At 39.0% G+C, this 12,537-nt stretch overlaps 1 protein-coding gene across 2 annotated transcripts in view; it reads left to right on the top strand.

Annotated features, from left to right (window-relative positions):
- The window catches only part of LOC149088131 (uncharacterized), a 60,307-nt gene that overhangs the window by 24,499 nt on the left and 23,271 nt on the right, over positions 1-12,537 (top strand). The gene's annotated exons all lie outside the window — the stretch shown is intronic.

Genomic DNA, 12,537 nt, shown 5'->3' with positions numbered 1-12,537 from the left:
TAGATACTGCCAAGGAGGAAGGAGGATTTCGTAAGTCCGCTTGGAAAAGCGTATTGCTACGACTTTATCGTAACTTTTTCCTAGTGCTTCCCCAGAAACATCATAACTACGCATTGTAGAAAGCCATGGGTACAAAGCGCAGTTGCGATAATTTCGTAAGTTGACTTCAGTTAAGAACGACAGATGACGCACGGGTATGTTTTGATTTTCCACGTGGGTATTTTTATTTGAAAACAATACGTTGTAAGAAAACTTGTCTGAGCGGATCGTCAGTAGGATGATTGGATCGAAGCAGTCAAAAATGACCCGTATGGTGGCAGCTTTGCGGTAAAACTCGCAACATGGGCAGATAAGTTATCCAGAACTATGCCACGTGAAATCAGAGTTCAGTGAACAACCCCCGATTGCGTAGCTTCTCGGTTCTAGCGCTTACGCGAGTGCAAGCCAACTGTAAAGAATTTTGATGCAGTGAAACCAACTACATCTTTGATTAATTATGTCACAAAGGAAACAACTGTAAAGGCTTAAATCTTGTGGGCATTGAAATTGCCGAAAAGGGAAATCTTTCATTCCTTAATTGTGCTTCATTTTTCTTCTCCATCAGGTGTATTTGAAAAGCATGAATGTGTGAAAAAAATCTGCGATAATGATGTCATTATGATATTGTAATTAAAATTATTAATTTTATAATTAATATAAATAATTTTATAATATAATTAATTTTTTCTAAATTTTTATTAGTTTATATAAATTTTTTGATTTAAAAAAAAAACCTGGAATTTTTTTAAAATTTGACTGGAAAACCTGGAAAAGTCAGGGAAATTTTTTACGAAAATGAGTATGAACCCTGGTACATTATATATCCTGATTTTCTTTTTTTTACACCTTGGAAAATGATGCCCAGTGGTCCAGAATGTGAGGTAATGAAAGATTGCAGCACATGAGTGATAACAAACAATTGCAAGGAAATCAGGTGGGAGCTTAGAACTGGGCTAGTCTTGAAAGTCACAAGAGAAAACACGAATTTCTGCTAAGTGTGCCATATCCCTAATTAACACTCTGCATCAGTGTTTCCCAAAGTGGGCAATATGCAATGGTGAGTGATGGAATGAATCCTATGCATAACATAGGATCCTATGAGTTCACTTGAGTTTGGGAGGGGCGATAAGAGAGAAAAAAAATTCTGAAGAAGGAACAATGGAACAAAAAGTTTGGGAAATGATGCTCTGCATCAGCGGTTCTCAACTGGTGCTCCGCGGAACCCTTGGGCAAGAGTGGAAAATTTGCTGCAAACTGCTACAATTTCCGACATCTGCTACATTCTGTTACAATTTTGACAATTTCCCCCCGATTGTTACATTCTGTTATAAAAGCTCTAAAAATATTTCAATTCTGCTCCATCTTGCGCCAAAAATAAAATTTTCTTAAAGAAACTTTTACGTTGCATCACAATAGAATCTTTTTGATGACGTTATTTTTCCTCATCATTTTATTTCTTGGGGTCACAAATGGAATCAGCTTGAGGCCCCCTCCCCAGGATTTGGCGCCTAGCCTTCCGACAACGTATAAAATGGGGTCAAACTACGCGAATTTGCACTCATGCACATAAAAACAAAACCCTTCAATCTTTGTTTCCGGCTATTTCCCCCCCCCCCAAAAAAAACAGACTCGTTTGATTTATTTTCACAAAAAATTCAATCCGAGTACATCTGTTTTCATCTATTTTCAACTGATTTGTGATTTCTTCACAAATTTTATTTTCCAGCATTTTTAACAGATTTTCAGTCTCTCGTTTTGCTTCCAAGTTTTCTATTCATTTTCTATTCTTTCTCTTGGTGTCATTTCCTCTTACGTCATTCACCAGCATGCTTAGTGTTCAATCGTAAATGGTTTCCAGCTGAGCATTAATTAAAATTACTTTGTCTATACCAGTGATTCCCAACGTGGGCGATAGAATGTTCCGGGGCGTTAAAAGCTACAGGTTTAACATAGGATCTTGTGGTTAGATTGCGTTGTTGGGCAATGGGAGAGAAAAAATTCTGAAGAAGGGGATGATATGTGTGGGACAAAAGGGTTGGGAAACTGGTCTAGGCCATGGTCATGGTTGATTTGAAAGGTATTTGATATAAGATTCCAGCAAAGCTTATTTAGGCAGACAAGCAGAGGTCAATAAAATTTGCAAAACTTTTCTTTGGGTATATGGTAGAGACACTGTAAGGTTCAGGAGAAAAGAGGTTGGAAAAAGGCCGAGGAGAAACAGGAGTCGCGAGAGAGAGAAACGAGAACGAGTTGAGACATTCGAAAAAGAGAGGAGTGTAAAAGTTTGGACCGAAGAGACAGGACGGTTTCGTGGAGGTGTTGGATAATAAATTAAATAAAGTGTTGTTTTCTTCCTTTTGGGAGTCTAGAATCCAGTTATTTCGCCCTGGAATCGTAGTGGAGGTACAGCCGAGGACCTACGACCAATAAGAAGAAGAGGGGAACTTTACTGGCGCAGTCGGTAGGATGAGGTCGTAGCTTCAACGACTCAAGATTGCGAGCTGAATTCGAAGAAGAGTGTCCTAGCGACGGTGGAACCACCCGGTTCGTATAGAAGGATAGTAGCAGCGTCGAGCACCCACGCTGTTTTTTTTTTTTTCGTGAAGTCAACCCGACAACCGGTGCTGAGAGGGGCAATCCTGCCCAGGCAAAAAGGAGCAAGTGTTGTACGGCGGTATCGAGACGATAAATAAAGATGGCGTATTTGGCAAAGGGGAACAAGGAGGATCTGGAGACCATGGCCGCCAACTTGGGGGTAGAAGTCCGATTGGAGTTCAACTTAATGCAACTAGTGAGTACCATACAGGAAAGTGAACTGTACAACGAAGCGACATGCAGAGAGATGCTGAAAACGATCATAGGCAATAGGAAAGAAAGAGAAGAGATGGAGATGGAGGAGAGGCGTAGAGAGAAAGAGATGGAGATGGAGGAGAGGCGTAGAGAGAAAGAGATGGAGATGGAGGAGCGGCGTAGAGAAAAGGAGATGGAACATGAACTCGAAAGACTGAGGATCGAGACAGGAGTCAGAAGAGAGGAGAATAATCAAGCTGGGCGCGGCAGAACCCCCAGCCGGGATTTCCAGAACATGATGCAAAAGTTCAGAATGGAAGAAGACATAAGTCTGTACCTGGTGCTGTTCGAGCGGCAAGCTCGTCGCGCGGCCTTGGCACGGGAAGAATGGTTAGCTGAGCTCTTGGGACTTCTTCCCTACGAGATGAACCAGTTAATTGCCCGCGAGCCGGAAGAGCAAGTACAGGACTATAATCAAGTTAAGGAATTGTTATTGCGGAGATTCAAACTCACCCCAGAGAAGTTCCGACAGATGTTTTCTTCGCGCCACAAGAATCAAGAGGACACCTGGAGAGATTTCTACCACGAACTGTGTACCTATTTTGATGGATGGACGGAGGCTTTGGGGGTCACGACGTTTGAGCAACTAAGAGATTTAATCATCAGCGATCAAATGAAAAAACGCGTTCCAGCAGATTTTAAGGAACACTATCTGGACGAATGGAGTGATATGGTGTCACCAAGTAAGCTATCGGAGAAACTAGATAGATTCGATGATGTGAAGAGGACTCTGAAGACACCCTTTCCTAGTGACAGGACGAGAACCCCAAGACCGGTTCATCAAAATCCGAGATGGAAAGCCAACGGAAACCAGAGGCTTCAGGGTGAGTCCTGCCCACCTAAGGCGACGATGGGTTCGAATTCCAGAGAGAGAGCTGCAGTCACTTGTTACGCGTGTGAAGCAGAAGGCCATATAGCAAGGTTTTGTCCTGCAAGAGGCCAGCAGGAGCCATTGAGTCGGGCCCAGGTGAACTCTGTCCAGACAGAAGAGGGGGACACGATTGAAGAAACCACAGTTCTAACAGCACATATCACGGTGCCGGCAGCTGGTGTTGGTGCGGACATTGACACACCGCAGACCGTGAGTTTGAAATGTGGTCAGAAGACAATAAGAGGCGTAGTTGATTCTGGGACCCAGATCTCAGTCGTTAGATCTGATTTGGTTGAGATCGACGACAGTGAAGGCGAGGGGAGAATAAGGATCAAGTCCGCATTTGGCGAAAGTGAGATAGCCCCTCTCAAAATATGTATGATGAAGATCAGCGACGGCAAACACGGATACGTGCCAATTACTTGCGCAGTGTCGAGTCGCTTGATAAATGAAATGCTAATATGTCCGACGGCATACGACGCACTCTTGGAAAATGTACCAGTTCCAAGTCTGATCAATGAGCCGAGCCGTAGGGACGGTGTGTGTACTTCATCTGCCGATGGCAAACAGAAGGCCAACAACGGCAATAACAACGATTTTTGCATACCTAACGAAGAACTTGAAGAGAGAATCATATCCCAAGTCGAGAGCTACTTCACCAACTTCAACATCATGAAGAACAACTTTCTGCTGAAACAAATCCAGAGAAACAAGGAGGGCTACATCAGCCTGAGGTTGGTCTCATCTTTCAGGAAGGTCAAGACCCTGACCAAGGACTGGAGGGTCGTCCGGTACTGTCTCAGGAACTCGAACAAATTCCAAGTCAACGGAGGAGGCACTAAAGTGCGCTGTATTGTGCCCGTACCGGCTTGCGAGACCAGATGCGCTAAAATGACCCCGGTCTGCAACATGCCGTCCGAGGGAATGACACCCGAGTCAGTGTCGCAGTTTATATCAGAACACGGAGAAGTCGTCGACGTGGCAGTCGTCAATCGAGGATCCAAGATACCATATGTCTGTACGAGGCGCTGTCCCTACGTCAACGGGAACATGGTGAAGAAGACGCTTGCCCTCGTCAAGTGCAAGACCAATCGGGACGCGTCCGCATCCGAGGGCAAGGCCTCGCAGCTCAAGGAGATGAACAACCGTTATTTGCCATTCAAGGGTGGTATGGCCGCCGCCAAAGTAGCTGCTACTGCACGGTACAACACTCGCCTACCAGATAGCGTCATGCGTTGGCCTGAGGGACCCGAAAGGGTGATACGCAAGATAATGCCGACGCCCTGTCACAGTAGCAGTGAGAAACCGAGTTACGCTCTTGAAGCATCATCATCATTTAAAAATGATGGATGTGCTTTTCGATGATGGGACGTGTAAGGTTCAGGAGAAAAGAGGTTGGAAAAAGGCCGAGGAGAAACAGGAGTCGCGAGAGAGAGAAACGAGAACGAGTTGAGACATTCGAAAAAGAGAGGAGTGTAAAAGTTTGGACCGAAGAGACAGGACGGTTTCGTGGAGGTGTTGGATAATAAATTAAATAAAGTGTTGTTTTCTTCCTTTTGGGAGTCTAGAATCCAGTTATTTCGCCCTGGAATCGTAGTGGAGGTACAGCCGAGGACCTACGACCAATAAGAAGAAGAGGGGAACTTTACTGACACTGATAATGAAAATAATATTTTAACAAGCTAGCATCCCTCTCAGCTAGTGACCATTTTTGTCACATCATATTCTGCATACTAGGGCTAATTGTATTGTGATCTACAGTTTATAGCCGATTCCAAAACAGATACAGTTCCAGATGACAGGGATCACCCCTTCCAGGATCAGAATACTATGACATACATTAGTCTGTATCATAAATACGAGCTGATCTAACAAACCTATGAAGTAAATTGCCCTGCACCTGTTCGTTTTTTTAACGGTCATCCTACGCAGGCTACAGTGCTTTGGGATAGAACAGTTATACAGTTAGGGCTTCCACATTTGGGAACGTCGTTTGGCTAAGTCGTTATTTTCTATGGACATCCGGGTCACAATTTTTCATGGGTCCCTTTTATTTAAAAAATATATAATAGCCCCTGTGCAATATCATGTGAAGGAGCAGGGAAGGCTTAAGATAAAATTCTCACCTGTGCAAGACATCATTTTGGTGCCTCTCTGGCATATAAGCCGCATAAGTGAAATTATGTGGGGAAAACTTAGATTTTTGTATATGCCATGAGTAATATGTGAGAGATACCATACACAGTTTAGTCATTCAAGCTCTTATCCTGGGCTTTATATTCACTTAGTTTTACTTATTCACTTAAATACACATATTTATTGTATACTATCTTGAGTTGTGTTCCAGTGAGATGAATCAAATTACAACTGTTTCTGCAAATTATTCCATCCAATACAGTCATAGTTTGAAATTTGCAAAAAAATTTTCATTTTCATTCTCATTTTTGATTTGGAAGATAGATGGCAACACATAACAAGCGTAACACTTACATAAATTATCTTTTCGTTCCTTTGCAACCAACCACAACCATGGTCTAGACCAGCGGTTCTCAACTTTAACTCCCTGAGCCCTTTTAAGTAAAAAAATTCTATGGCAAAGCCCCGTAGGCCAATTTTTTAATTATTCATCAAAGTTACTGATTCATTTTTACTATTTAAAAATATTTATAATTATTTTTTTAATTTTACTGTTTTTTTTTTTTTTTCCTTGAGCGGTGACAGAGCCCCTGGAGAGTGCACACGCGGTTGAGAATCGCTGGTCTAGACAAAGTCATTTTAATTAATGTTCATCTGGAAAACATCTTCCATTGAACACTAAACATGCTGGTGAATAACATAAAAAGAAATGCCGTATGAATAGTAGAAAATTAATAATAGAAAACTTGGAAGCAAAACGAGAGACTGAAAATCTTAAAGATGCTAGAAAATAAAATACATAGAGCAATCACAAATCAGTTGAAAATAGGGAGTGAAAACATGTACTCGGATTGAATTTTTTTTGAAAATAGAATCATTCTCTTGAATTTCTAATACTTTAATCATTATTATATAGTTTAAATCAAAAATAATTTAACTCTGTAGTTTAAGTTAATAAGTCTATTGTTTTTAATCACTCTGTTAAATTTCTGAGAATTTCGAATAATATATTCTTAGAATGACCCAGAAAAAGAAGCCATCTCAAAGTACGTTGAATCAAAGTGATAATGATCAAGAGTGAACTCAAAAAGCATCACTTATCGCTTTAAATATGAAATGGGTAAATTCTGGTAAAAGAAGCAAGATCAATCAAAAATGTTTGAGACCAAAGAGAACAAAAGCACTACGTTTAGACTTGCATCAGCGGCAAAAACAAGAAAAATACAATGAATCCCGTTATAACGAGATTCGACTGTAGTTACTTTTCTAATGAGCTTCAAGCCTCTCCTTTAATGATTTTTTTTTTAAATTAATTACCAAGTCTACAATCTAAATCTAAAAACACTCATTTTCAAATCATTTTTGAAATCTGAAATACCATATGTTAGCCTCTCATTTGTTAATATTGTAGAAAATGTAAAAATATATAAATATCAAGAAGTGTCTCAAATTTTTTTTATGTTCTAAAAATTTAAAAAATACATTAAAATATTTCTTTATATAAATATTTTGTGCCTTGGAGGGGCAGAACACCCCCCTTCTTCTGAGCTAAGGTAACACAGTTTTTTGAAGTAAAAAGTAATCCTGTGTACGCTACTGCATATATGCATATAAAAACTGTGTATTTTATTTACTGCTACAATTTTAAAGTGCTACAAAACTGATAAATTCTGTTACAAAAACAAAATTTTTGCTGCTACAAAAATCAAATTTTCCTGCTACAAAAATCAAATTTTCCACCCTTGCCTTGGGGCTCCGTGCGCACCCTCCAGTGGCTCTAAATTGGTAACTATGACAAATAAATAAAAAATAAACCTACAGAGCTCCGTCATGAATTTTTTTTAAACAAAAACTGCTCAGCGATTCAAAAAAGGTTGAGAACCACTGCTGTACATCATAGTTTCCTAAACTTTTTGTTTCATCACCCCCCCTTCTTCAAAAAAATTCCTCATCACCCCCAAGTCAATCCAACCCATAGGATTCTATGCTAAACCCAAAGCTTCTACCACCCCCTTGGAAATTTCCATCGCCTACTTTAAAAAACACTGCTCTATATAGTTTCAACATCACCAAATGCTTCCGATGTACATCTGAACTTGTTAGATGGGCTCAAAACATATTTGTATGCAAGTGTCATTTGCATCAACAAGTAAACAGACAAAAATTATGATTTTTTTCTGCAATTTCATTATGAAATAAAATGCTTACTTCTCCCTTTTATGCATATTTTTATGTATATTGTTAGTAAAAAATTTAACTAAAATTTTTGCTTTGAAGTTTTAAAAAAGTTGAAATAATTTAAATTTTATAGAATGTATTTTATATAAGCAAGTATTAGTAAGATTGGCACACGTTAATGAAATTTGGTAGAAATACACGGTTATATACAACAGAGTGAGATGTGCCATACAAAATTCATATTACGCACACATGATTGTCAGTAAAGCTCATCATTGCAGGAATGTCCAAAATCTACCTTGCGACATTGAACCAAAAATGAGTCTAATATGGGATATGGTCCCCTTGCACAGCACGATGGCATACTGGACGCGAGGCAAATGAGGAGTTCCTGTGGCAATTGGTCCCACTCCTGCAGCAACACAGTTTCAGTTCCGGGATGGTTCTGAGAGGGAGATGGCGAGGTGCAATTGTCCTCCCAAGAGCGTCCCAGGCATGTTCTATAGGGGTTAGGTCAGGCGATCTGGCTGGCCAATCCATGCACTGAATATCCTCACTTTCCAGATTATCGTTGGCTAGGTTAGCCCGATGTGGATGAGCGTTGTCGTCCATTAAGAGGAACCAAGGGCCAACTTCATCCCTGAAAAGTCAAACATAGGGCTCTAAGATCTCCTCTCTATACCTCCTAGCAGTCATTGACCCTCTGCCAAACACATGGAGGGGTGCGCGGCCATCCAACATGATGCCTGCCCAGACCATGACACCTCCACCACCATAGTGGACCATTTCCCTGATGTAGGAGGGATGGTATTGGGTACCAGGCTCTCTCCAAATGGGTGTACGCCGAGAATCAGTGTCCAGGCTGAATCTCGACTCATCTGTGAAAAGCATGGTGCTCCACTGAAGTCTGCTCCAAGTCTGATATTTTCTGCACCATGCTAAACGCTCTCTCTTGTGTGCTGCAGTTAGCGGGATGCAAACAGTGGGTCTTCTGGCATGAAGCCTTTGGGCAACAGTAAACCGTAAAACTTGAGTTCCAGTGGCATCATGAATTTCAGGTGATGCTGTAGCAGTCCTGTGGTGCTGCACTGAAAGTGCCAAATAATGATCCTTCTTAGTCATTGTGGGTCTTCAACGACCTTGTCCAGGTGTTCTCGATATGGATTCGATGTTTCCACAAATTGCAGACGAAACTGGGTGGAACATTGAGCTTTGTAGCCACCTGACTTGTGATTGCCCTGCCTCTAATCTACCAATCATTCTACATCTCATTCCATCATCCATATGTTTGTGGCTACTCATTTTACCTGATAGCTTATAAAATTTGCCAAACTCTTGCAAGAAGCACAGCGAATGTTGCTGAGGAGTACGAGCACACAAATCGTGGAAATGCCTCGTGCCCTTATCATCCCCTCAGTGGTCACAGCTTTGCTCGCACGCACGTGTATGCTTACTTATCCGACACTGAATATTTGCATATTTCTTCGGCGGCATTATTAGTACCTTTGGTTCAGTACTTTTTGTGAAAATGGACACAATGTACAAATTCTTAATTTTGCACATGAGTGTACATTACATTCTATTTGTAAAAACATTGTATGCTCAAACAATCTACAACAATAACCTTATTGTGACAATATTTTTTCTAGATCCCTACAGTATCGTTGTAGACAGGTTTTAGTGTACTGCAAAGGAGAATAAAAACTGTATAAAGTTTTGTTGATATAACTAAGAAATATGGAAAACTTCCATCTTGAAAAAGGCCTCAGTGGGTCTCTATAAAATACAGTGGAACTTTGATAGCTTGACTCTCCAGAGATATTAAAATACATTGCACCATTTTGGTACATTCTTGGGTTCTTATTTTTTACCTTTTTGGCAGACAATACAATGAAAATAGGAAACAATTTTCTTTTGCCAACGACGTTTATTTACACTAAAAATTTCAGTTTAACGATTAATTTTGGCAACAGCTAATTTTCCAGTACAGCTTAAAATTAATTTTAGATAGATTCCGGATAACATGTGATCATATATTAGGTTGATCTCGCCATACGCGACTAGTTTACGATGGCAGTCAGTCTGGACTATCCGACAAATTCACCTCAACGTCAAGTCCATCTGTAAGCATTCGGAGGACGAGGAGATAAGACATCTGGAAGCAGATTCATCAACCAGCAGCGAACTGTGCCATGATTGCACGTGATCAATGATCATCCTATTCATGCAGAGGCGAACGCTCGAAAGCACAGGCAGATATTTGCACTTCAAGCAAATTCGCTTAGCATCAATGATCAGGGTTCAGTTTGGTTTTTTCAAAAAATGAAATGAAAGTGGCCTAAATATAATTTTTTTACTTGAAAAATATATTGGTTCATTACTAGCCAAAATTTTTCATTCTTACTACATTTTATATTCTTGGGGTACATTCAGATGGTATATCTTTAGATGATATAAGTTGTTTTTTTACAAAAACTCTCATAAAAGTGTCCTGAATATATATATATATTTTTTCATGTGAAGTATCTTAGTTATTTAAAGTTATATATAGAAGCCAAAATCATCAGTCTTATTCTTACCACATTTTCAAACCTTTGGCTGAATTCTGATGCTCTATCTTTAGCAAATTCAGTAATAAGGATTGCATCACGCATCTAAAAAATGTAGTGGTGCATTTTCTCAGTGGGTTTTTTTTTTTGCTTTTCTTTTTTCCTTCACAAAGAAGTAACAGTAGTGACACCATCGTGCTAATGGCACACACACACAGGTGGTCTTATAATCCAATAAAGACACCAGCTGTCCCTAAAAGACAAAGACCAGTGTACACACTAGTAGTTACATTACCTCATGCACATTTTCATTTTCTTTCCCGTAAGAAGTAGCACATCTCACACTGTATATCACCCAGTCTTGATATTTAGTATATTTTTATACTTTCATGGTTAAGCCCAGTTAATCAAGGTTCTACTCTATAGTAGTAACAGATTTATGAAAAATATTCGGCTATATACAGGGTGATTATAAGTAAAGTCTTGATTCCAAAACTATACAATAAGTACTGGTCAGAATAACCAGTACTTATTATATTATTTATTGCTTAAAGAGTATGCATTTTCATGGATACTCTTTAAGCAATGGAAATTTCTTTGGTAAAAGGAAAAAAAACTGCAAGTAGTGCAAAATATGCAAGTAGATGATGCTGTACTTGACCAGCAGTATAATCTATTTTGTGCAACCACATCATTTCGGCGCTTCAACAGCATCAGTGTGTGGATAGAACAACTTTAATCAAGTTGTATATTGTAATACCAGCAAAGCGGCTGCTGCTATTTTGACAATAACAGGATGACATGACACCTGGCCGGCAGCCAGTTCACCTAACCTTAACCCTTGCAACTTCTGGCTGGGGAAGAGGGGTACCTCCAAATGTTATGAACAGTGGTCGGATTGCAAACTTTGGTGAATTGCAAGATCCAGTGCATTCCCTATACGTTAGAAGTTCCTCCGGAATATTAACATGGGAGCACGTTTGGTTTAATAAAGGTGAATTGCAAGCACATCTACATCATGTCCATGGCATACTCTTGATCTGCTGTTGAACAAGCATTTTTGTGCTTTCACTTCATAGCCAGAACACAGCAGACAACATATTTAACATTTCTGGAGTAAGTTGTAGTTTGTTCAATTACTTCATTTTTGTGATGTTTCCATGAACTGTGAAATCGTGCAATGCTAATTAAGTTATCATTTTGCCCTGACTGGCTATCTTGCCCTTTCTGTGAGCGAATTTCCCATGTGTTGGATGAGTACAGTGTTGTTAAATTTACATTTTTATGTGTATTTTTCCCCTTTGCCATATAAAATTCCATTGCTTCAGGAATATTCATGTAAATTTTAAGTCATTCTGACAATGGCTCTTTTTTTTACAGTGTTTTGAAATCAGTACTTTAGTTACAATCACCCTGTATATATATCGTAAATTATTGCTAATTAATCTGCATTATTTATGCTTCATTAAATGTATTGTATTCACCTAATTTTTATTATAGTTTTCACAAAATAGCTTTCTAATTAAGCATTTTGAAAGTAACTGGAGAAAATTATATTTTTATAATTATATTAGATAATTTATATTATATGATTAATAATAACATTAAAAGAATTTTAAAATACAAAGTAATCCACATTGAGTTAAGCAAAACATAATTAAATTGCAAAGTTGGTTTTTGTTAAAATGTAAGAAATATTTATTGATTATAATATGGAAATAGTATTATTAATTACATTAATAAACATTTTATTTTAATTATTTTAGAAGTTTTAATGATTTTTCAGGAATTTTATTGTTTTTAATGCTAATGCTATTTAAACCAAAAAAAAAAAAAAAAAAGACCCTGTCAATGATGCAGTAACCTTGTAGGTTTTAGATCATTTCTGCAACAAGCTCAAATGAGATGTTTAAA

Source organism: Pholcus phalangioides, unplaced genomic scaffold (assembly GCF_987345545.1).
Source record: "Pholcus phalangioides strain wild (caught in Gottingen) unplaced genomic scaffold, Ppha-v1.0 ptg000003l_1, whole genome shotgun sequence".
Taxonomy (NCBI): domain Eukaryota; kingdom Metazoa; phylum Arthropoda; class Arachnida; order Araneae; family Pholcidae; genus Pholcus; species Pholcus phalangioides.
This window is presented reverse-complemented; position numbering and strand designations above follow the sequence as displayed.